The 23,429-nt window shown below is 39.5% G+C and overlaps 1 protein-coding gene across 1 annotated transcript in view; it reads right to left on the bottom strand.

Annotated features, from left to right (window-relative positions):
- LOC122805511 overlaps positions 1-23,429 on the bottom strand; it is a 2,681,670-nt gene that overhangs the window by 1,232,702 nt on the left and 1,425,539 nt on the right. The window lies entirely within an intron of this gene.

Below are 23,429 nucleotides of genomic sequence, written 5' to 3'. Positions count from 1 at the left end.
TGAATATGTCAATAATATATGTTGGACAACACTGGAACTATATGCTTTTATATTCAAGCAATACAAATAGCCCAAATTAGCCAGTATTGTCTAAAAATGCTTAGTAGCTAAGGGGCCATGCAACAGCAACTTTGTTTGGTGAATGTACAAGTACTGAATTAGCTGAACTCATGCCAATGTTATACTGACTAGATAACAGAAAAAAATACAACCACTAACCACAAAAGAAACACTTCACCTCACGAAAGGCATCAGTGCAAACAACATCATGAAAGGACAATGCTGGAAGTTGCTTTTCCTTTTATTGCACATTCTAGATCACAGAAAAACCCTGTGAGCAAATCAATATATCTTCCAAAATGTATCATTTTTTACTTCTGATGACATTTCTATAGTTATAACAGTCTTTAATGTGTCTTATTTATCAACAAATCATTGTTGTTTCCCAGTGGCGTTCTTTGCAACTATTTCAACTGATTGTGTAAACTCTTTGCTTCATGACTTCAAATTTTCTGTTCCGTAAATGTGTATGTTATGTCCTTTATGACTGTGCAAGAGTTTGTATTCATGAATTTGTGAATAGTCATCCATCTGAATTGCCTTTACGATATGCAGCTTTTTCTTGAAGTCATAGTACTGTTTGAATCTTTCTTTTTTATGACTGCTACATCAATTTATTTGCTCATTTGTAAGATTAAAATTGTAAATAGTTTTACTGGATCAACTTTAGCTATGTAGAGAGATATGGAGACTTGGCCAGATGCACAAAAAAATGCCACCACTTCCAATTTTCTGCCAAATTCTTCTGCTGAGTTGAAGATGGAGGATTAGTAAATAAATGACTACTGTAATAAATAAATTATTATTTTAATGTATAATAATGCAGCCTTTGTTGCTTCTCACTTAAATATTTCCTACGTGGACCAGCTCAGATCCCTGACACCATATTCTGTATCTTACAAACTGCTAAGAGATTACCATGTCTGGAAATAAATGCATCCGCTGACCCAGTACTGATGGTTTTACTGCACATCAGCAAGTCAAATGGGAACTAAACCTCTTCTGTGGCATCAACAGAATGGTTTGATTTATCTTACCATGTAAAACAAAGCTCATCCCATGTTCACATTCAAGTGCAACTTGATCTATGGATGGGAAATAGAACATTTACCACAGGACTGCCCCCTGTAGTATTAATGGACAGAGGCTTTAACCCATGCATAGGTCCCCTAAAATTATCTATGGTATGATCGCAATTATTCTCATTAGGCTTAATAAATAATTATTGATGATGGAATGAGCAAAGTCAATCTAACCCAAATGGGATAGGGTAACTCAAGCACCAAAAGAGGAAAAGGCTAGGATTAACATAGCCCACACGGGCAGCTTGCTAGTAGTTACCTATAAACCTACAAATACTCTGTATTAACCACTGTCTCAAAATATGTAACAATCCACTAGATGAGAAACTTCTACATCTGCCACATGGCCCCTTGTTTTATTTCTTTGTTTTCATCATGTTATCATTAATCAATGTTGTTTTGTCTCTTGGAATTTTACCAAGTGGTCTAGTGGCTCTGTAATACTTGAAACACCTGGTTTATTCAGAGAAAAAAAACACTAGTTTGGAAGGATCCAGCCTTGTCATCATTTCTTACTGCAATGGCTTTTAATGCTGTTGTAATGTTATTTTGAGTGGCTTTATAAAAACAGAAGATCAGGTCAACCTTTACTTCTGTTACAAAATGATGTCTTTACGTCTGCTTTCCCTTGAGCATAGAAAATAGCACATAAACACAAAACAGCTGGACAGATACATGTACAGCATCACTAGTATGCCAGAGAACAGTTTGGTGAAGAGCACACTGCATGCACTGTATTCATTACCATGTGGATACATGGAGGTATTATACATAATACAAAATTGTTACAACTTGTACATTAGAACAGGGTCAGAGGGAGGATACCCATGTGAGTTAACATGCCTTTAAAAATCCAGGAATAAACAAAATTACATTCAATGGTAAAGGAAAGGACCCTGTAGTTTATTACAGTAGAAGTAATTATTTTTCCTCACTCATATTCTTTAACTCAGTACTACAAATCCAATCACAGTGGTATAAAATACTTTTAGAATATAACACATTTCTGCCTTACTACTTTAGATGATTATTTCTAATTGGTAAAACGCTCTCATGAAAACATATTAGCTGATACTCTGAAACCACATTAGTCATGCCTTAAAAGAAAAAAAATGTATATTTGTTTTTGAAAGGTAATTATAATAGTTCTCTTTAAAAAATAAATTCATATAGGAAATAATAAATGGACAGCAACAGTAGCTACTAAAAATGAGTAAATAAAGACACCCAATGCATAGTCCCATATACCTCCCATTCACTATTTGACTAATATTAAGCATGAGGTCTAACAAAATTCCAGTAGATTATAATTCAATAGTACTGTTTGAAATTTTACATTACACCTGGGTATATTTCTTTCATTTGTACTTACCCTTTACGTATAGGAATCTGCAGTATATAAATCTAGTAACATTGAAGTTTTCACAGGTGATTCATTCTTCTGCTGACATTTCTCATAGTTTGAACATTTTCAGTAGCCATAAACTCAGAGTCCTTGACAACTATGATATAGCATTTTACAAAATGTGTACTGTCAGGAGCATCCATTTTATTAATAACAATACCACGAACAAGCTGCTAAAGCCCAGCTTTCACCTACCCTGCCTTAAGGTTAAACTTCTATAGATTTATTACCTGAATATGTTGGAGCAAGAGTCAGATATTATATATCACAGGGTATTATTTCTCTGATTTCCTCAGACTTCGGTGCTATTTCTATACAAGTTTCTATATAATTTTAATATAATCAAAATTATTGTCATTTACATACAATTATATAATATAAATCATCAGCATTTCTTAAGTAGTTTAATTTTGTAGCCAGTTTATCTGCAACCTGTATATTTTGTTTTAAACATGTTCAAAAAAATCAATTTTTTTATGTTCTTGGCTTGTTAAAATGATATTACAGAGCTCTCCCTCATTACTAAGATAATAATGAATGAACCAATACAGCCAGAACTCTGTCACTCTGTCCTTCAGCTGTTATTTACCCTTTTATAAACAAATATAGTACTGTATGGCTTCATGCCATTTTGTCAGTTGGCATACATCCTATAAATTACACTACTTGGTAGCTTGTGTTTATATATACAAAAAACTTAATATTTCTATCATCTGAGGACTCATAGAAAATGGGGTGCTGTGACAGAGAAATCCGAAATCCTTGTCCTCTTACAACCTTAATTGTATTGCCTTGTGACAAACGTCATGAGATGTGTCTGGTCAATATTAACAACTTATGCATATACAGTAACAGCTGAATTCTGACACATACAAATCCAAACATCTTGTGTCCCCTAACAAGCAGCCTACATATGCAAAGTTCAGGTGTCAAACAAGGCCAAATGTCAGTGGATCATGAACAGCAGTCATTGATACAAAAGCCCCATGTGGTCTAACTTAAGCCATCCTTACACATCCTGTCTTTAAGTACTCATCTGTGTGGCTTATTTAATGCAGTGGTGAGGGAGAGAATGACTATGTTTCCATAAAATATTTCTGCTGCCTCACAGCACTTGTTTATCCAGTTTGGTTTCCAGCAGGGATGCCTTTCACATATAATCTGTAAAGACATGCACATAGCTGAACCAGCAATCTTTCAAACAGTATATATGTGTGTGTGTGTTTGAATAGGCTGCAATGGAATAATATTTCTATCATGATATTTCTCAGTGATACACCCACTGAATGCTTATACAGTCTCCAATTCCCATAGGACCATTAACGTGATAAAGCAGATATTAAAAATAAACCAATAAGCATTGCTGGACAAGCATGTGGATGCTACTGTTTTCCTTACTTCTAACAGAATGACATTTTGGTAATACTGGCAAATTGAAACAAGCTCACTTATTTATAATGTGCATGTGCATTTTATCAGTATAAACTGATGCAAGACTGCTGTGTTGGATGCATGAAGGCCAAGAAAGAATACCACCAACAAAATAATCCAGCTCTCCTCTGATATCCAGAAGGACACATTGTTAAGACAGCAATCCAAAAAAGATGTATGGCTGATTTTGTTTAGAAGTCATCATTGCAGTGTAAGATGCATCAGATTGCTACTATTTATATTCTGAGAGTTAAATCACATGACTGGCTATAGCAAATGAAGTCCTATATGTAAAGAATTTTTTTCAAAATAAAATAACCAGTATCTTCATATCTATAATACACTAATCTGTACATATTTTAACAGTTTTTCTTTTTGAATTCTGACAAACAACCTGCTATATATTATTCTAGTATTTTACATTTTTCAGTTGGAAATCATCATGCACTCGAGTTGATGGCCAGCTCTATATAGCTGGAAATATTTACCCTGTCCAAAGCAATAAAAACAAACTGTAGTGATGGATGTACCAAGAATGCTTATATAAGACACCTCTGTCCCTTTAGTATTTCAAATCCCTCAAGCATAATGAGATTTGTTGTTTAATAGTCAAGAAATATGTCCAAAAGCGGAAGCCCTGCCTGTGCAGATAGCCATACAGACCACTCATTCTGATGTGCATATAATACATCACAAATCTCTTAGGTCTTAGTTACACTGATTGACATAAAGAACTACAAACATACTTAAAAATGGAGAATTTTCCCATTGAAAACAATCCCTATATTTTTCACTTATAACCAGTTTTGGTATGGTAACCCATGAATGATCGTGGGTGGTTACATCAGGTGCTTTTCATATGCACCGGAATGAAATTAATGTTTATAAACCCTACTAACAAACTGCCTGTAGAGTTTCCATCTTGATTTTACTTCATGCTATAACTTATTAGTTTTGATTGTCCACTAGGTTGTATGATTGCATCAATTATGATATAGGATTGCTGCGTGTTACCTCATTGACAAAACCTATTTCTTGTTAATAGGTTCCAAGAACTAATGCATATAATATATTCTCAAAGAGAGAAATAGGTACGTCATCATCTTTTTTTTTTTTTTGGATATCATAAAAGATATGTGACATCATTATATGTACTTAAAAGAGTTTAATGGTTTTCTTGGGATGATTAGAACACAGATAAGGATTATATGATAGAATTGCAGTCTACTTCTTTATAGTGAGGTACAATAAATAAAGGTAGCGACCAGTTGGATTTGCTCAATTCTCTATTTCTTTCTTCTGTCTGTAAAATGGCTTAATGGTGGCAAAGCACAGTTCATTAACAGACAGTCTTATATTAAGACTGGTCAGTATGCAACTCAGATTGACATCTTGCTAGTAAGGAAATGGCAATGGTGTCAAATCAGAGACTGCAAAGTGCTCCAAAAAATGAACCTGTTGACCCTGAGCATTAAATACTGTTATCTACGATCTCAGGCAGTGGACAGAGAAAGTTCTACTCTAAGGTCAACACAGACTTGACAGATCATTTGGAAGCTGACTGAAGTGAATGCAAAGGGGTTCAATGAAATAATCATGGATCTTATAAATCATGTAAAAAGAAATAGAACCAAAGAAGAATGGTACCATCAAAAATAGGACACACAAGCAGAACTTGTGATGGAGTTCAGAAGTGGAAGTTTTTTAAAAAAAATGAGTACAGGAAGACATAGACCGAGCTAGAAAAGAATACCGCCTGGCTAAGGCAGTCATCACAGTGGCAAAGATCAAGGTATCAGAGAAAATGAAAGTGAGTTAGCACATGTCACACAGGAAATGAATCAAGTTGCAAGGCAATGACAAAAAGATAAAGACAGCTGACAGACACCATTCACAAGGCATGCAAGCAACAATCTACACACCTGTCCATAGGACATGGAGGTCAGATAGAAGGAATACTTCAAAAATCTTCAGAATTAAGAAAATGCTACAGAATCTGACCTGCTACATGTACAGCCAATGATGAAATATGAAGCGTAAACCACCCTACAAAAAGAAAAAATAAGTCAGGGAAAATGGCAGGCTCTGACGAAGTCACAGCTGACATATCAAAATCTGAGTGAGTTGGAGAAGAAGTGGTTCTTGAAGATATTCATCACATTATGGAGAGAGAGGCATTTCCCAGATGACTGAACAATAAGCGTTCCAGTGCCAGTGTACAAGAACAATGGGGGTATTTACAAATGAGAATAAAACAGATGTGTCAGACAAATGGAAATGTTTATGGAAGAATTAAATAGGCCAAAGTTAGTGGTAGATGAGGTTCAATTATTAATAGTTAGGATAGGAGGAGAGGAGATAAGAATGGTGATGTATAACCAATCCACAAGAAATTCTCCAGGAGTAGATGGTATTCCTGTGGAAGTTTGGAAGCTAGGAAGGAAAAAACTGATAAATATCTGGAAGGTTTTGTTTAACAGTATTTTAAGAGAAGGAAAAGCAGAAGCACCAACATCCTGGAAGAAAGTGGTGGTGGCTGTAATATCTAGAGAGGGTAAATACCCATTAGATCCAGTTTCATATAGGCCCATTTCAATCCGAAACCATGATTACAACGTGCTTGTTGTTTATAATGGCTAAAAGAATGGCAAAGGTGATGTCAAAACTGACAGATATGGATCAGTGTGTTTTTGTGGAAGTGAGGCAAACATTTAACAGCATTAACAGTACATTGATGATCAAGAAGGAAGCTGAATGTAAGAAAATACCACTGTTGCTGGTGGGTCTTGATGCAGAGAAAGCATTCGACATAATAAGCTGGGAGTTTATAAGAAGGGCAATGGAAGTGGTTGCATTCCCTCATAAAATTATAAGGGTGATGAGAAAGATATATGATGGATGGGAAGTGAAAATTAAAGTAGGTGGAGTCCTCTCTAAGTTCTATTTGAGCAGAGGAAGCAGGCCGGGGTGTCTTCTTTCCCCTTTGTTATTTGCATTATATTTAAAACCTCTGGCAAAGAAAATAAGGGACTCAGAAATTCAAGAATACAATAGATATGGTAGTCAAGAAAAGCTGTCTCTATTTGCAGATGCTATTATTTTACACTTGATAAAACCAGAAAAGGACATTTCAGTGTCATGGAACATTTTGAGGCAGTTTCAATTCTTTTTTGGATTCAAAATGAATGAAGCTAAAACAAAGGAAACAGCTGGAAATTATGTACCCGCAAAATTGGTTCAACAATATCCCTATTTATAGGGACATGATAAAATTAAGTACTTAGGAGTATGGATTAAAAAGCATTCTGGTGTGGCAACTAAGGATATGTGGAAGAGTCTGAACAAAAGATAATACAAAAACTGACAAATTGGAAGCTCTCTTATATGGGTATAGATAGGAAAATATAAGCAGTTAAAATGTTTTTAGTCCCTTTAGTCTTATACAGAAGTTAGGTATATTTTTATCAACCAGAAGAGAAGTTGTGCATAACAATAAATAAAGAGCTGATAGATTTTATCTGAAATGGGAACACTGCAAGTGTTAAGAAGGGATAAGATGATTCTTCCAACAGAACAATGCAGTTTGGGATTATCTGATTTGAAGTGGTATTTCAGAGCTGCACAGTTAAGGCTCCTATACACAGCACAAGCAGAAACCTATAATTAAAGGTGGAAAAGGATGATGAAACGGGGGAAAGCTCAACAAAGAAGGAGACTGGGATTTTGGTTGCAAATCCTTATGGAGAATAACAATAACCACACAGAATATCATATTCATAAAGTATCAGAAAGTATTCTAAGATCTAAGCCAACACGAAAATGGAGAAAGGAGATTCTGCCAATAGGGATGACTGCCATTAGGGATACATACAATAGGAAACAGGGGGCTGGAATTTATTGGAGAAAACTGGCAAAAAAAAAAAAACAAGGTATTGGGAGCAAATAATTAGAGAGGGAAAGGTAATATAATGGCAAGAGGCCAAGAATTTGTTTTGACTGCAGGCTAGAGATTGCCTTCCCTATCAAGGATTGATATCAGAGTGTAGGCAAAGAGAAATAACAGGGGGATCCTAAGTGAAAAATCAGCACTGGTACAGTTTTTAGTACAATCTAGAACAAAACCTGCTTTTTGAAAAAGGAATAACTAGTGCAGCACATAAAATATTACATGCTAACTATAAAAATCAATCAGATGAGGTTAAAAAGGCTTGGGAAGAGAGACTGGATATGCAATTCACAAAGCAACAATGTATGCATGTCTCCCAAATATGCAACAGAGTCTACACCCCAAGTAGACTCCAAAGAATTTTTCCTCAGGTAGACAGCAAATGTTGCAGATATGACGGGGAAGAAAGAGGTAATTGGAAACATACTTTCTGGGAGTGTAATGACTTAGCAGACTTTAATGATTCCCTGCAGACTACTCTGTCAGAGATACTTGTTAAGAAAAGTGGGGTAAAAAAGGAAATTATTTCTTTCCACCATGTTACAGAATTGGAATTGCTTAGACATTTTAAGGCCTTGCTTGCTCTAATTATGGTAGCTGTCATAAAGCAATTACTAAAAAATGGAAATCAAAGCCTAAACCGACGGTACTAGAAGTAGTGAATATTGTAACAGCGATAAAACAACTGAAACTGGTATCTTTAGAAAAGGGTAGGACCAATCACATAGAAAATAATGGGAATTGTGTGAATAATACATGCAGATAAGGAATGAGTTTTAAAAGAAGGCAGAATTTGAATGAGCTGTGAAATTTGGGACTGACAATGACTGGTTAGATTGTTAGTGATGTCTAATGTTTGCAACTAAAATTATGTAAATATGGTTTGTGATTGCAACTAAAATTATATCAATATGGTTTGTTTTCATTTATATAAATGTATGATTGCCTATGTCATACGTGATAATTTAATAAAAATGTTTATTTAAAAAATACAAATGTGTCAAACTCCTGTCATCCTGTGTGAAACAGCTGAGGTGGATGACTGAAAAAATGAACTCACAAAATAGGTGAAAGATGAACACTTCTGAATCAGACTTGGATGCAGTACAATTGACATGATGTTTGCAGTGAGAAAGCTCATTTGAAAAGTACTGCAGTGCTTGAAAGTCCCAAAAGCAGTGGTAGAGAAAAATGTAAATTATGTTCAAGGACACAAAGATACATGTAAAGTAATGATCAGATGTGCATTGAGTCCACTCCTGTTCATAATGGTAATATACAATGTCATTAAAGATACTGGAGTGGACAGATCAAAAAAGCTGCTATATGCAGATGATGTGGCATTAAAATCAGTCTCTGAATAGGAACTTCAGCAAATGACAGTGGAATAGCATGCAATGCAAAACTGAAAGAACCTGGGATAAAACTAAGTCCATACTAAACTGTGGCTATTGCAGGACAAGGAGGACATCAGAAGAAGCTAAAAAATGAGTTAGAAGGGAAAACAGTTGAACAGAATAACAGCTGCAGTTTAATAATCCAATGTAGCTCTCTGCACTCATTTTATTCGCAATATCACGACCCCATAAATCCTCAGTTAACATTTCAAGAATAGCAAATTTAAAACAATGAGCAGCAGCACATTCCACAAAATGCTTTACTAAAGCATTAGTCATCCTCTTATTCTTGATATCCCCTACATACTCCAAAATCCTGTCTTTCAGTATCATATTCATTTTGCCAACATAGTAAGAGTCACATGCTTGACACAAAGCCAAGTAAACAACATTTGTACTCTTACAGTTTGTGTAAAAAACAATGTCTATATGAGAATTACAGGCAGAAATTCCAATGCTACTTGTGGCAAATATATACTTGCAGGCTTTGCAGTAATGATATAGAAACATACCATGCCAATCTGAAGACAAAAAAAGTTTACAGAAAGTCCTGTAACACAAAACACGATTAAGTGACTGATTATTGCAAAAAGAAAACTGTGGTTCCGGACCTAGAACTTCCTTTAAATGCTGATCTGACATAAGAATATGCCAATTCCTTTTAACAATCTCGCACACCATCCCAATATCACTTAAATATGTAAACACCATATACGTATTCCTTCTCACCTGTCCCACAGAAATAGAATGTGTATTATCAACCCATCCTTCAGCAAAATATGGTTTAGCAACAGTGTCTTTGAGTGCATGGACCTCATTAACAACTTCAGCAACCTCAGTGAAGGTTTTTAGATTTCTGTGTGCTGACAGTAGATGTCACTATTTATGTCATTTTTAAATTGTGTATCTGCAATATGTGTTATTGGTTGGTTTTTAGATTTTTGTGTGTTGACTGATGCAGCTCTCTTGATAAGGGCTGTGGTCTGTTGTTTGGTATTAAGGTCTGAGGAAGTGGTCTGCCACAAAAACACTTATATTTTTGTTATTAAAATTCTTGTTTTATTTCTTTTACTTCTACTTCAGTTTGTTTTTATTACACTGGTTTTTGCTGCTCGTTGCTGTGGTGGTCAAAGTTTTGTCTTTGGATTATACTTTGCTGTGGATTGGTTCAACCTTTGCCTGCAGGTGTTCCTGTTCCTTTTTTGGATTTACTTGTGTGGTTTCCTTGGGGGACATGGCAGAAGAGTGAGATATTGAACTTATGTATAACCTGAATAGGGTCAATGGAATAGACTCTGATCGTCTAGAACGTGTATTGGCTATTCATATTAATCCTTTGCTGCATATTTCTAACAACTCATTGTCTAATTCTTCTACAGTTGGTTTAACTACACATGAATCGTTTCTATTATGATTGAAAAATCTTGAGAGTAGACTTTTCAGACATAAACATCTCCAATGGCAATGTTTAAATCTTGAGGCAGCAATACCCCCACAAGGTTGTTCCACGTGGATTACGAGTTCTAAAAATGCTGACTTACAGTGAAACTTATCCAGATCTCCTTAAACGTTGTCAAATGTTGAACCTGCAGCTGAGCTGATTACATGAAACTTCTGATAATTTTTTCAAACCCCATGAGGATTTAATATTATGTGAGATTAAGAAACTTCAGACTGAGATTGCCACTAAGTTTTCTGTAGCTCAATTCAAAGAAAATCTGGATGTTTTTTATGACAATGTAATGGCCTATGAAACTAGACTTCAGATGATCAAACATAGGAAGTTGCAATGAGTTAATATTTTTTCATGGCTGCATGATGGTCGTGATACTTTATGGAACTTTGTGCAGAATGAAGATAATGAATAGACTAATAATGAACACATCAAGACCACTCCACATGTGGAATCAGTTCAACCAGTCTCATATACAGTTAATGATGAGGCTTCAAAGCCAGTTGTTCCATTGACAAGTGATATGCTGGCTGCAACTCCTCCTTTTTCCCTCCTTGGTCCCCTTCCGATAGATCGAGAAGGCAGAAAGAGTTGTTCCTGGAGTCGGTTGAGGTGAGGACAGCTCCGATCAATGAACCAGGTGGATGCCAGGATGACTACCAGGAACAAACATCAAATCACTTAATTTTTAACATCTCCTCTTATGAGCTTGCTATTGATCAGATCAGCTTGTTGAATAAAGGTCTTTTCTTTACACCTTTGAGATCAGATGTTGGAGAGGTTATTTTAGACCTTAAATTATTTGCTAGAAATGCCACCTTGAACTCTATGTTTCCATACTCTGACACATATGTCCCTGATGTTTTCAAAAACCCTAGCTCTTTTACACCCAAGCCTCATCCGCTGATTGATGTATTTGCTATGTCATGTGAGAATGATCTACAGAAGCAGATCGCAGATACGTGGGAAAGCATCTTGCTATAACTTGACTGCTGGTGAATGTGAGGCACTCAGGACCAGGTGAGAGACCCCCTATACTGAGATTTGTCCTGCTGATAAAGGGGGCGGTATTGTAGTGATAAATTGGACTATGTTTCCAAGATGCACACCATGTTACAAGATGGTACTACCTATAAATGCTTGCACAAGTTCCAAGTGGATGGGTTAATTAGCAGAGTTGATTTTTATATATATTTGTTACACATGACAGGTCTTATTAGTCTGGAACTTCACAATCATTGTTCTGTTTCCAGTAGTACCTATTATCTATGGTTTACTTAAAGTGCATACGAGTTTGATGGACCCTCCAATGCGTTCAATTATCTCCAGTAGAGGATGGATCACCAAACCACTCTTTATACTTGTTGAGAAAGCACTTCACCCTATACTAGACAGTATTCTGAGCATCCTTAAAGATACCAGGAATTTTCTTTCTGATTTGTATTCATGCTCTACTAAGCTTGTTGATAGGGAATCTACTTGTTAGCATGGACACCAATTCTTTGTTTACAGTTGCACCTAATGAGGCAGGTATAGATAAAGTGAGACCTTTTTTGACCACCTGTAGTGATTTTTCTAACAATAAGACTATGCTCATTTGTTCACTCCTTGAGCGCATTCTAGAAAATAATATATTTGTTTTTAGTGATGTTTACTATCTTCAACTGATTAGTGTGGCTATGGGTACTGTTTGAGCAAACTTGTATGCCAACTTGATTCTTGCACAATGGCAGCAGGAATTAGTATATGACAACGATCCATTCACTGATTAGATCAGCTGCTATAGGTGATTTGCTGATGATGTCTTCATAGTTTGGAAAGGCACTGAGTATGATTTGTCCTACTTCATTGATTATCTACACAGTACCACTGATTTTTTTAAGATTTACTTGTAAGAGCTCACATACTCAGATAGATTTGCTTGACACATCTGTTAGTAGGAGTGCATTAAGTGATTTTACTACAAAGCTCCATAAAAAAAAACCTGCAAGAAGAATAATATCTTGCACAAAACAAGCATGCATACTAGACACATCGCTAGGAATGTACTGAAAGGGCAATGCCTTAGAACTATAAGACTGAATAACATGGATGATCTAGCTGTGGAGGCTTTATATGAGAAATCTAAGGAATTCATCAATACAGGTTACTCACTGAGGTAAATGAGGTCCATGCACTCAGTCGCTCTTGCTAAACCATATTTTGCTAAAGGATGGTGTGACACTCATGCACTGTCCCAGTAATCAAGAAGCCTCAATCCTCACCACTAAGACCAGTGAGGGACATGCACATTGGGAGGATGAACAGTACACACACAGGAAAGTACAATTTCCCTTAAGAGCACACAGATATCACAGTCAGTCTGGGGCTGGTTTCTCCCTTTCTCTCCAGATCCCCAATAAGACTCCCCACTGGCACAGCTATAGAGTGGAGTCCTTAGCCAGGGTCCCAAGCCAAGTCCTTCTAGCACTCTCTCTGTCCAACTAGTGCTTCGCGTCCCTGTCCATGTAGCTGACACACACACACACACACACACACACACACACACACACACACACACACACACACACACACACTTTGAGATTTGATTTATACACAAATACACACCCAGGAAAGGCTGGCACAGGTTTACTAGCTATGCACCCTTCTGCCCAGACCATAAGGTAGATAGCACTGCCACCAGAACCTGTACTTATCAGCTACTATAAGGCCCTTCCCAAAGGGTGACCAGTTCCACTGTGTAATGTTACTATTATCCAATCAGTAAGTGTGACTGAGACTTGAAGGCTATTGGAGTGGCTTGCACATTATCACCAAATACATATGCAAGTACCCTAACAGCTTATATATCTCTATGCAAAACCAGCCACAATTAAAATGTTTAAATATATTTAATAATAAATAATAAAAGCACAGTGACAACAGAGTTCAAAAATACAGGAAATACTTTAAAACACCATTGTAGGAAAGTCTAGCATAAATACAGAAAACATCTAGACTGGTCGGACTATTTTTCTATCTATCTCTAAGAGAGATACTACGATCTAAGTCTTACTTACAGAGTAAAGCAAGTGCTGGTAACAGGGTGTTTACAGGTCCAGACTAAGATACAAAATGCACTCTCTCTCTCTCTGAGATAGTTCTTAAGTTAATAATACACATTACTGATGGGTTAGCTAGATGACATCACTATTTGATACTTGCATCTAGTTCCCAGACTAAATAGTTATCAACAGAATTTAACATGTCTCTATGAAAAATACTTATCTCTTAGAAGCTTGCCAGAAACTGGAAGTCATAAAACAATTATCTTGGAAACCTGTAATTACCTCTGTTTCAAACAACAGAAAGAATGTCCAACTGCAGACATTCCGTCTTCTAGTTTTGGTAAGCACACTCATAAAATTCTTTATTTATTTTCTCAGAGTTTGCAAGTTAACTCTGTATATTCCAACTTTTACTATGAAACCATACATTTGCATTGGCATATAATTTATACACATTTCTGCAAATTTTCCAGCAGGATGCAGTGTGGTTACAATCTAGTGCAGAGCATATAGTTTAATCATAACATATAGTTCTCTTACATTTGTAAGGCAAGCCTGTGGATCATATTAATATTTACAAATCACATAAGATTATATACAAAATTCTAGCTAGCAGGGCTGGCAGTATCAGACATGGGTTGACAATGCATGTTCTATTTCTATGGGACAGGTGAGAAGTAAATGCATATGGTGTTCACATAATCAAGTGATATTGGGACCATGTGCGGAATTGTTAAAAGGAATTGGCATATTCTTTTGTCAGATCAGCATTTAATGCAGACCTGTGCGCTGTATAGCCCCCGGGCCACATACTGCCCTTTGGCTGTCCCTAACCAGTCCGCTGACGGTCTCAGAATTATCTGAACCAGACGTTATCTGCACATGTGTCGTGCATCTTGATATTAGCTGTACCAGCTGTTGCATGCATTGTGCGTCTTTCCTGTTTGTTTCTTTTGGCTTTTTTCCCGGTTAGGGGTCGCCACAGTGGAACTCCGGTCTGCTAATGATTGGCAGTTGATTTTTATGTACCGGCTTACCAGGCCTGCCATGCGGAATCAATGTTTGTTGATTTTGAAGGGATATTTTCATTGCTACTGCACAGAATCTGCTTCTGAATGGCAATGTAGCTGCACAGAATCCAAATCTGCAACAAGTGTGTGTGTGTGTGTGTGTGTGTGTGTGTGTGTGTGTGTGTGTGTGTGTGTGTGTGTGTGTGTGTGTGTGTGAAATGCCCCAATTAGGGATAACTGCTGGTTAGTGTTATTGCTCAGGCTCAAACCCTGTACCTTAGGCACAAGAAACAATAGCCTGAATTGTCTACCCCTACCACCACTGAGAAACTTATTCTAGCAAGAGTTTGCTTACCTTTAGTAGGGTACCTGATGCATTAATAATTTGTTTGTTTGGGTGGCAATGACCCATGTTACATCTCAAAACAGATCCTTTTTCAGTAAAATCTTGGCTGATTAAACCATTTTATGTAAAAAAAGTTCCCAATTAAACATATAGGGAGGTCTTTCATACCAAACCTGAATCTAGCAACTTTTAAAGATTACGTACAAGCAATATTTAAAACATGTCCCTGGTTTTGAGCCTTTGCCCCCCCCCCCCATAAAATCTGGCTTTTTACAGATTTTTTGTGCTACAAAGTTGACAGATATGGTTAAGTGTCAAGTGCAGAAAGTGAGTCTCAAGTGCATTCTACAAGGAGCCGAGAGTTTCAGGGAGAAGTTTAGTGCTGCTTATGCCAAGTCTGTTTACAATATGCAACTGTCATTTAGCAAATGATAATCACTATTGTGCTAAGTATTTAAAGCATTGTTAATAGGACAAGTAGTATACTTGCTTTTGATTCAGAAGGCTGTGGGTTCTACTCCCAAAGTATGTGTATGGATTGCTGATACCGTACTGTGTTATACTTTAAAGGGGGTGCTTAGTTACAGATCTCTTTAATGCGGGATTATTCAGATGACTTTTACTTCCGTAGATATTGAACAATGACTGATACACTGGTTGACTGATGCATTTTCTTTGAATGTGAATTTCAATGCTCTTTCAATGAATGAGTTTCAAGGACAGAGAAGTTTTAATACCGAGTCTGTTTTCATTGTGAGACTGTATTGCTTTGTTTAGCAAATGCCTATCAGTGTTTGTGCTATAAAATTTGACATAAGCTTTAAATTAAATCCAAATACAGTAGGTTCATTGATTAATACAGTACTAGGCTAACTGCTCATTTGGGCCATATTAAACCTAGCGATATACTGTACCATTTTGTACTTACATTAAATTTGCTTTATTTTTCTTGTTTACTGTTCATCAAAAAGCATTTTTAGAAGTTTTTTATCTGATTCAGTTATATGTTTGATTATCCAAACAGTTTGAATATCTGAACTACCCTAGGTCCCAATTAGTTTGGATAATCGGCTCTCTACTGTACTATGCTTTTCTTACATAAAAGCATAGCAAATTGGCAGAATGACGGCATCAGGAAAAGAAAAAGAGGGCTGGAGAGGGGAGTAAATGAGAGAGGGTTATAGGAGGTGTGAGAGGTGCGTTATTAGTCTGGTTTTGTAGCTACTACAAATTAGATCGGAGGAAAGGGAGGGTAAGTCAGTACGCTTACCATTGTTGAAACTTTGAATGCTCTATCTCAGAACAGTAATGCCACCCTGTCAGGTGAAGGATCACTATGGTTCAGTTTTAAAAGTGGCATATTAGTGAGTTTCACAGAATGATTTATCTGACTATCCCTTCCACAATTCTCTAAAAAGGCTTCTGAAAGGGCAGGGAAAGAGACTTCATGTGTTTTGGTACAGCATGCGCATTATGATTTAGTCCAGAGACTGTTATTCCAAAAGGACTTTTTGTATATGTTATTTGGATATTAAGTTATACATTAATTATTATAATATAATTATTTACAGGGCTGCACACTTTCCTTGGACAACACTGGATTAAAATTAATTGTGGAATATTTTAGCAGCTGTTAGCCATGAGTGCTTAGTTTGTGGAGAAGATAACTGTGTTTAAGGATTACAATTTGAATTACCATTATGAGACTATACATGCAAAGAAATATAACAACTTGACTGATGCAGACCGGGTGCAGACATCTGAAGCTTTGGAAAAGCAACAAGGAATTTTAGCAACTTTACACATCCAGGGATGGAGCACTCAAGACCAGTGATACCCCACAAAACTGCAAAAAGAAGTATGCCATTTTGTGATTGGGAGTTCATTAAAGAGTGTTTGCTGGACTGCAGTGCTAATATGCCCTGAGAAAAAAAGAAGCATTTGAGAATGCGTGCCTCTCCCAGAAAACCATAATGAGAAGGATTGAGGACATTGCAGGAAAATCTGGAGCTTCAGCTGCAAAACAAAGTGGACAATTTTGACTTTTCCTCCTTGGCTCTGGATGAGAGCTGTGATGTCCGTGACACAGCCTAATTACACATCTTTGTACATGGGATAACAAAAGACTTTGAAATTACAGAGAAGCTGGCAGCAATGCAGTCAATGAAAGGGAAGGTGACGGGGGCCAATTTGTTTATGGAGGTAAATGCATGCTTGGACAAACTGGGAATGAAATGGGACAAACTGGCAGGTTTTACAACAGATGGTTGTCCAAATCTGACAGGAAAAATGTCAGACATTTGAAGTGGATGCAAAGTAAAGTGACTGAAATGAACATAGAATAGAAAAAAGAAGTTATGTCCTTACCATAACGTTCCATGTGGAGTGTTCATCTTGCCTTTGTTCTTACACATGGGTATCGGAGCCGATCCTCGGCTCCGAGTCGGCCGCTTAGCAAAGCTCTGCATCTAGGAGAAGGTCGAGACCAACCTACCTCCCACAATTCCCTCTGCCTCTACCTCAGATCTAGTTTGCAAACATTACCAGATCCAGCAATAACAAAGGTAATCAATAATAAAGGAATACATAAGTATACATAAGGAGTGGAAACTAGCTCAAGCCAGTAGAAACAACAGAGAGACCACTAATGGGAGACAAACAGACCAGACTTCTAATCCATACATTCTTCCAGACCTGAGGGTGGGAGGGTGGGGATGTAAGAACAAAGGCGAGATGAACACTCCACATGGAACTTTATGGTAAGGACATAACTTCTTTATGTGAGAGTGTTCAATCTCGCCGTTTGTTCTTATACATGGGTAGCGTCCCTAGCTCCTTACCCTGAGTGACTCAAGGAAGAACGTTCCTGAGCACAGTGGAACCAAAAGATGCTCTATCCCTGGAAGTCTTATCAACTTTATAATGAGTGATGAATGTATGCGGTTTAGACCAAGTGGCGGCTGCACAAATAGTGTCCAATGGTAGACGAGCCGCATGAGCCAGAGATGTGGAAACTGACCTAGTAGAATATCCCTTTGGTTTGGTGGGCAAAATCTGGTTTGAAGCAGAATACACGAAGGTTATACAATCAGTTAGCCATTTAGAAAGTGTACGCTTCGTCACTGCCATGCCCTTTTTATTGTCCGCAAAGGATATAAAGAGTTGGTCCGCTTTCCTATGGTCCTTAGTTCTATCCAGGTAGAATCTGAGTTGTCTATGAACATCCAATTTGTGTAACATATATTCCAGCTTGTTGGAGTGGTTTTTGAAAAATGTAGGGAGCTCAATGGATTGATTAATGTTGTTAACTGAACAGACCTTAGGGAGAAAGGAAGGGTTGGTGCGTAATGATACCCTGTCAGGTTGAAAAATTAAATATGGCTGTTTGATGGAAAGTGCCTAGAGTTCTGATACCCGTCTGGCTGAAGTGATAGCTACTAGGAAAAGAGTTTTCCAGGACAAGAACTTTAAGGAACAGGAAGAAGCTGGTTCAAAGGGTGGTAAAATCAACTGGGACAAAAGTAAATTTAGATTCCAAGGAGCTGTAGGTGACCTAACTTGGTCTGAGATGAAAGGACCCTTTCATGAAGGCCTTACAAAGCCTATGAGCCATAATAGGAACTCCGTTTTCTCCTATGTGAAAGTTGGAAATAGCGGCCAACTGAACCCTTAAGGTGGCAGTAGATGTTCCTTGGTGAAACAGAATGGACAGGAATTCCAAAATCTTGTTTAGGGGGGCTACTAAAGGATCCAAATGCTGTGTAGTCGCCCAGTAGATGAAACGTTTCCACTTACTAGAATAGATCTTAGTAGTGGAAGCCTTATGAGAGGCGACCAGAATGTTCTGAACTGCCGGAGAAAGAAGATCAGACCTGGCTAAGTAGGGAAGCGGAGCAGCCAGGCTGCTAACTTGAGGGATAGAAGCGACGGGTGAGGAGTTCCTTTCGAATGAGTCAGCAGATCTGGCACTGGGTCCAGAATCCAGGGCTCCTGTATTTGATGGGCTTGAAGAAAGGGGAACCAAATCTGTCGAGGCCAGAATGGGGAAATGAGAATTATAGTCCTCTCCTGGTCTTTGGCTTTCTGAAGAAATTTCGGGATCAGTGGTATAGGAGGGAACGCATATAGGAGACCCGGGGGCCAATCGTGAATCAGAGCGTCCCTGGGGACATCCCCTGGAGGGGGTAAAAGGGCAAAGTAGCTTCTGCATTTGGTGTTCATTGGAGACGCAAACAGATCGCAGCAAGGCTGGCCCCATTTGCGGAAAATCCTTTCCGCTACTTTCTGATTGAGGGACCACTCGTGAGGTAACAGGATGGCTCTGCTCAACCTGTCCGCTATGATGTTGGATAACCCCGGGATGTGCGTTGCTATTAGAAAGCGACCTGTGGACTCTGCCCATTGCCAAATTCTCATGGCCTCTCTGCACAACTGGTAAGACTTGGTTCCTCCCTGTTTGTTTATGTACCAGACTACGGACATATTGTCCGTCTGTACTGCAATAGTCCCTAGAGGTAGAAGGGGGGAGAAGTGTTGCAATGCTAGAAACACTGCCCTTATCTCTAGAACATTTATGTGCAGGTTGTACTCTAAGCTGGACCATTCGCCTTGGACTGTTTGTCCCTGAAAGATGCCCCCCCCCCACCCTATCAGGGAAGCGTCCGTGGTCACTGTGGCTGTTGGTTTGGGTAACACAAACGGTCGGCCGCTGATGAAGTTGTGATTCTATAACCACCAAGACAGGTGTGCTTTGCAGGTATTCGTAATGTGAATCTTGTGTGTCAGCGGTAACTGCTGGAACGACCACTGTGCGAACAGCAGCCATTGGAGAACTCTCATGTGAAGCCTCCCCATGGGAACTGCAATGAGGGAAGCTGACATGAGCCCTAAGACTTTCAGGACTAGATTGGCTGGGGACTTTTTGGACAATAGCAGGAGAGATACATGTTCTTGCAGGGAAGCTATTCTTGTGGAGGGGAGTTTTAGTAGCAAAGAACGGGTATCTAGATCTGCCCCTATAAATGAAATATGCTGCGAGGACTGTAACGCAGATTTTTCGAAATTTATCGAAATCCCTAGCTGAACACAAAGGCTGATTGTGTAGTCCCTGGCCTTTATCAGTTGACGCTCGGTGGTGGCAGAAAGGAGCCAGTCGTCCAGATATGGAAACACCCGGAATCCTAGGGGTCTCAAGTGAGACGATACCACTGCCATGCATTTGGTGAAAACCCTGGGGGCTGAGGTTAGACCAAAGGGCAGGGCCCGAAACTGAAAGTGGCTGGCTCCCAGCCGGAAGCGCAGGTGATCTCTGGACACTTTGGCCATTTTGATGTGGTAGTAGGCGTCCCTGAGATCTATTGAGCACATCCAGTCGTCCTTCTGTAAAAACGGAAGGATCGATTGAAGCGTGACCATCCGGAACTTTTCTTTCTTCACAAATGTATTGAGAGTGCTTAGGTCCAGAATTGGCCTCCAGTCCCCTGTCTTTTTTTGGAACTAAAAAGAATCTTGAGTAAGTTCCGGATCCTCTTTGGTCCGCCGGGACTGGCTGGATGACTCTTTTTTTCTAGCAGCTTTGAGATTTCTATAGCTGCAGGTTCTCACAGATGGGGTGGTACATCTGGGAATCTTTTTTGTGGTAATGGGGGAAATAAAAAGGGAATTTTGTAACCTCTAGTAATAATGCTTTTTACCCAATTGTCTGAAGTAAGGTTTTGCCAGGCCTGAGGGTATAAAGCCAAGCGACCCCCGACTGCCTCCAGAGCAGGACAGTCGGGCCTCCTCTCAGGAGTGCTGGAAAGGCTTCCCAGGGATGGTATCCCTATCACCTTGGTTCTGCGGACCCCCTCTGCTGCCAGGGCGGCGTCTTCCATTTCTGCCCCCTCCTCTCCCTCTGGGGGGGGCATCACCCTGTGTGCCTGGGAAAGAACCCTGGGGTTTACGAAACCACATCTTTCCACCTCGTTGCCCTTTGGGGTATGGTCTGGATGGGGTGGAAAAATTAACTCCGACAGCAGACAGAGTCTTTCCCTCCTGCTCACACCGGGTTAGGGTCTCCTTTACTTTGGGGCCAAAAAGAGTGGCACCATCAAAGGGGGCATTAGTAAAGGAAGACTTGAAGGCTTCCACAAAGGAGCACAGCCATATCCAGGATTGTCTACGAAGAGCAATCGCTGAAGCTGCAGCCCTACTCAACCCTTCGGCCACATACGAGATGAGCCTCATGGACGAGTTCACAATAGAAGTAAGGGTATTGAGCTGTGCTGTAACCTTATCTGAGACAGCAGCATCTGTATTACCCTGGAGGGTATCTCCCAACTCTTTGACTAGATCCCTCTGTAATCGTGTGAAGTGTGTCAAGTAGTTCAGCGATCGCATGGAAAAAGTCGCTGAACTGAAAATGCGCTTCCCATATCTGTCCATGGTCCTAGAGTCTCTGTTAGGGGGATGGACAGATGAGGAAGATTCGGACATCTCCTTTTTAGTGGCTGCGGCCACCACCATAGCGTCCACTGGAACTCCCTTAGTAAAGTATGACTTGTCCTGAGGGGCAGTTATATATTTGTTAGGTTTCCTGGGAACTGGCTCCACTGTGTCAGGTGCCTCCCACGCCCTTTGAGCAATTAACTCCATTAACTCGTCGAAGGGCGGAGTGACCCAGGAGGAGGAAGGGCGAGCACCAAATGCCTTCGGCAGAACCGACTCATCCTCAGAAGGGGGTAGGGCCTGCCAATCACCTCTCTGCTTCAGGATCTCCAGGATGTCAGCAAAGGAGACATCCTCTGAGGGTGATTTTGGGGACCCTTCTGACTCATCTAAGTCAGTATCCGATGTTAAAGATTCTTGTGGAGAATCTAAGTGCCTCCTCTTGCACAATTTTTTCCTCGGAACGTCATTGGGAGGGGCATCCGATGAGGCCTCCGAGGAAGAAGGGGCTCCCTCTGGGAGTGGCTGAGACACTGGTGCTCTATGCTTATGTGTAGTCGTGGGTGCAGAAGTAGACAATGGACCTTTACGGGAGGGAGAAGTTGCTTCTGCTGACGTGGTTGTCTGAGAAGACAATACCTTCCTCATGAGGTCAAAGGCCCCCGGACTCCGAGCCGAGTAATCCCCCGGTTCCAAAGAACGCGGAAGTATCTCCGACGCAGAGGCCAAGGGCATCGACCCCGAGGACGGAGCCGAAGTGATCCGTGCCGAGGCACCGAGGGGGAGAGTCGGCACCGAAACATCGGTTCGACTCTCGGTCCCAGAGCCAAGGATAGATCGTCAGCTCCGCGAGTCCGCTAACGGTTCAGACGGAGTCGAGATCAACGGTGCAGACCGAGGAAGGGATGGTTCCGGCACCAAGAGCTCCACTATCATCAGATCAACATCTCCCGGCTCCGAAAGCTGAGTAGGCCTCGGAGGAGAATCAGCTGGAGATAAAGGAAGGCCTTTGAGTCTCGACACCAATTAGGAGGAGACTGAAATGAGCTTGGACAGGGCCGTGTTCTCCATTAACTTCTGCACCACATGATCTACGTCGGTGTCGAAGAGGGGCCTGGAAGATCGGGTCAAAGGAACCGAGGACGGTGTCGACCTCAATAGAGCAGGAGGTGGAAGCTCCGTCACCAGTTCCAAGACTCGAGGCTCGCTGACAGTAAGAAGTTCGACACTCGGCCCCGAAGTCTGTGGAACCGGTGAACGAACCTTAAACGAAGAACTCGGAGCCGATGACATGGGCTCCGATGTCTTCGACTCCTTCGAGGACTTAGAAGCCTGGTCTGACTTGTCAAGCGCCTCTTGGAAGGCAGGCTTCAAAAGACCTCTAGCCATAAGCTTTCTGCGTCTATCTGTCATGACCCTTCCACTAAAAGAATGACAGACAGAACAGTCTTCTTGTAGATGGAGAGGGCCAAGACAGTAGACACAGGAGCTATGGTTGTCGGTGACAGACATCTTTTGCCCACACTGACACCTCTTAAATCCCCACTTAGCTTTTTCAGACATATCTGTAAGAAAAAACACTGTACAATATCAAATAACACTGTCAAAAATGGTTGTAAGTCCACAGACACAGCAATAAAAATTGCAAGTATCAATTTCCTAGTCCAGTAAGTAGGTGAGGTAGGCCCTAAGGTAAACTAAACTATATATATATATATATATATATATATATATATATATATATATATATATATATACTATTATATATATAAAAGAGTAGCCAAAGGATGACCAGACCACACACACACACACACACTAAATATATG

The sequence above is a fragment of the Protopterus annectens genome, chromosome 6.part1 (assembly GCF_019279795.1).
Source record: "Protopterus annectens isolate FY-2018-M chromosome 6.part1, PAN1.0, whole genome shotgun sequence".
In the NCBI taxonomy this organism is placed as follows: domain Eukaryota; kingdom Metazoa; phylum Chordata; order Ceratodontiformes; family Protopteridae; genus Protopterus; species Protopterus annectens.
The sequence above is the reverse complement of the archived record's forward strand: the minus strand, read 5'-3'. Positions and strand labels throughout refer to the sequence as shown.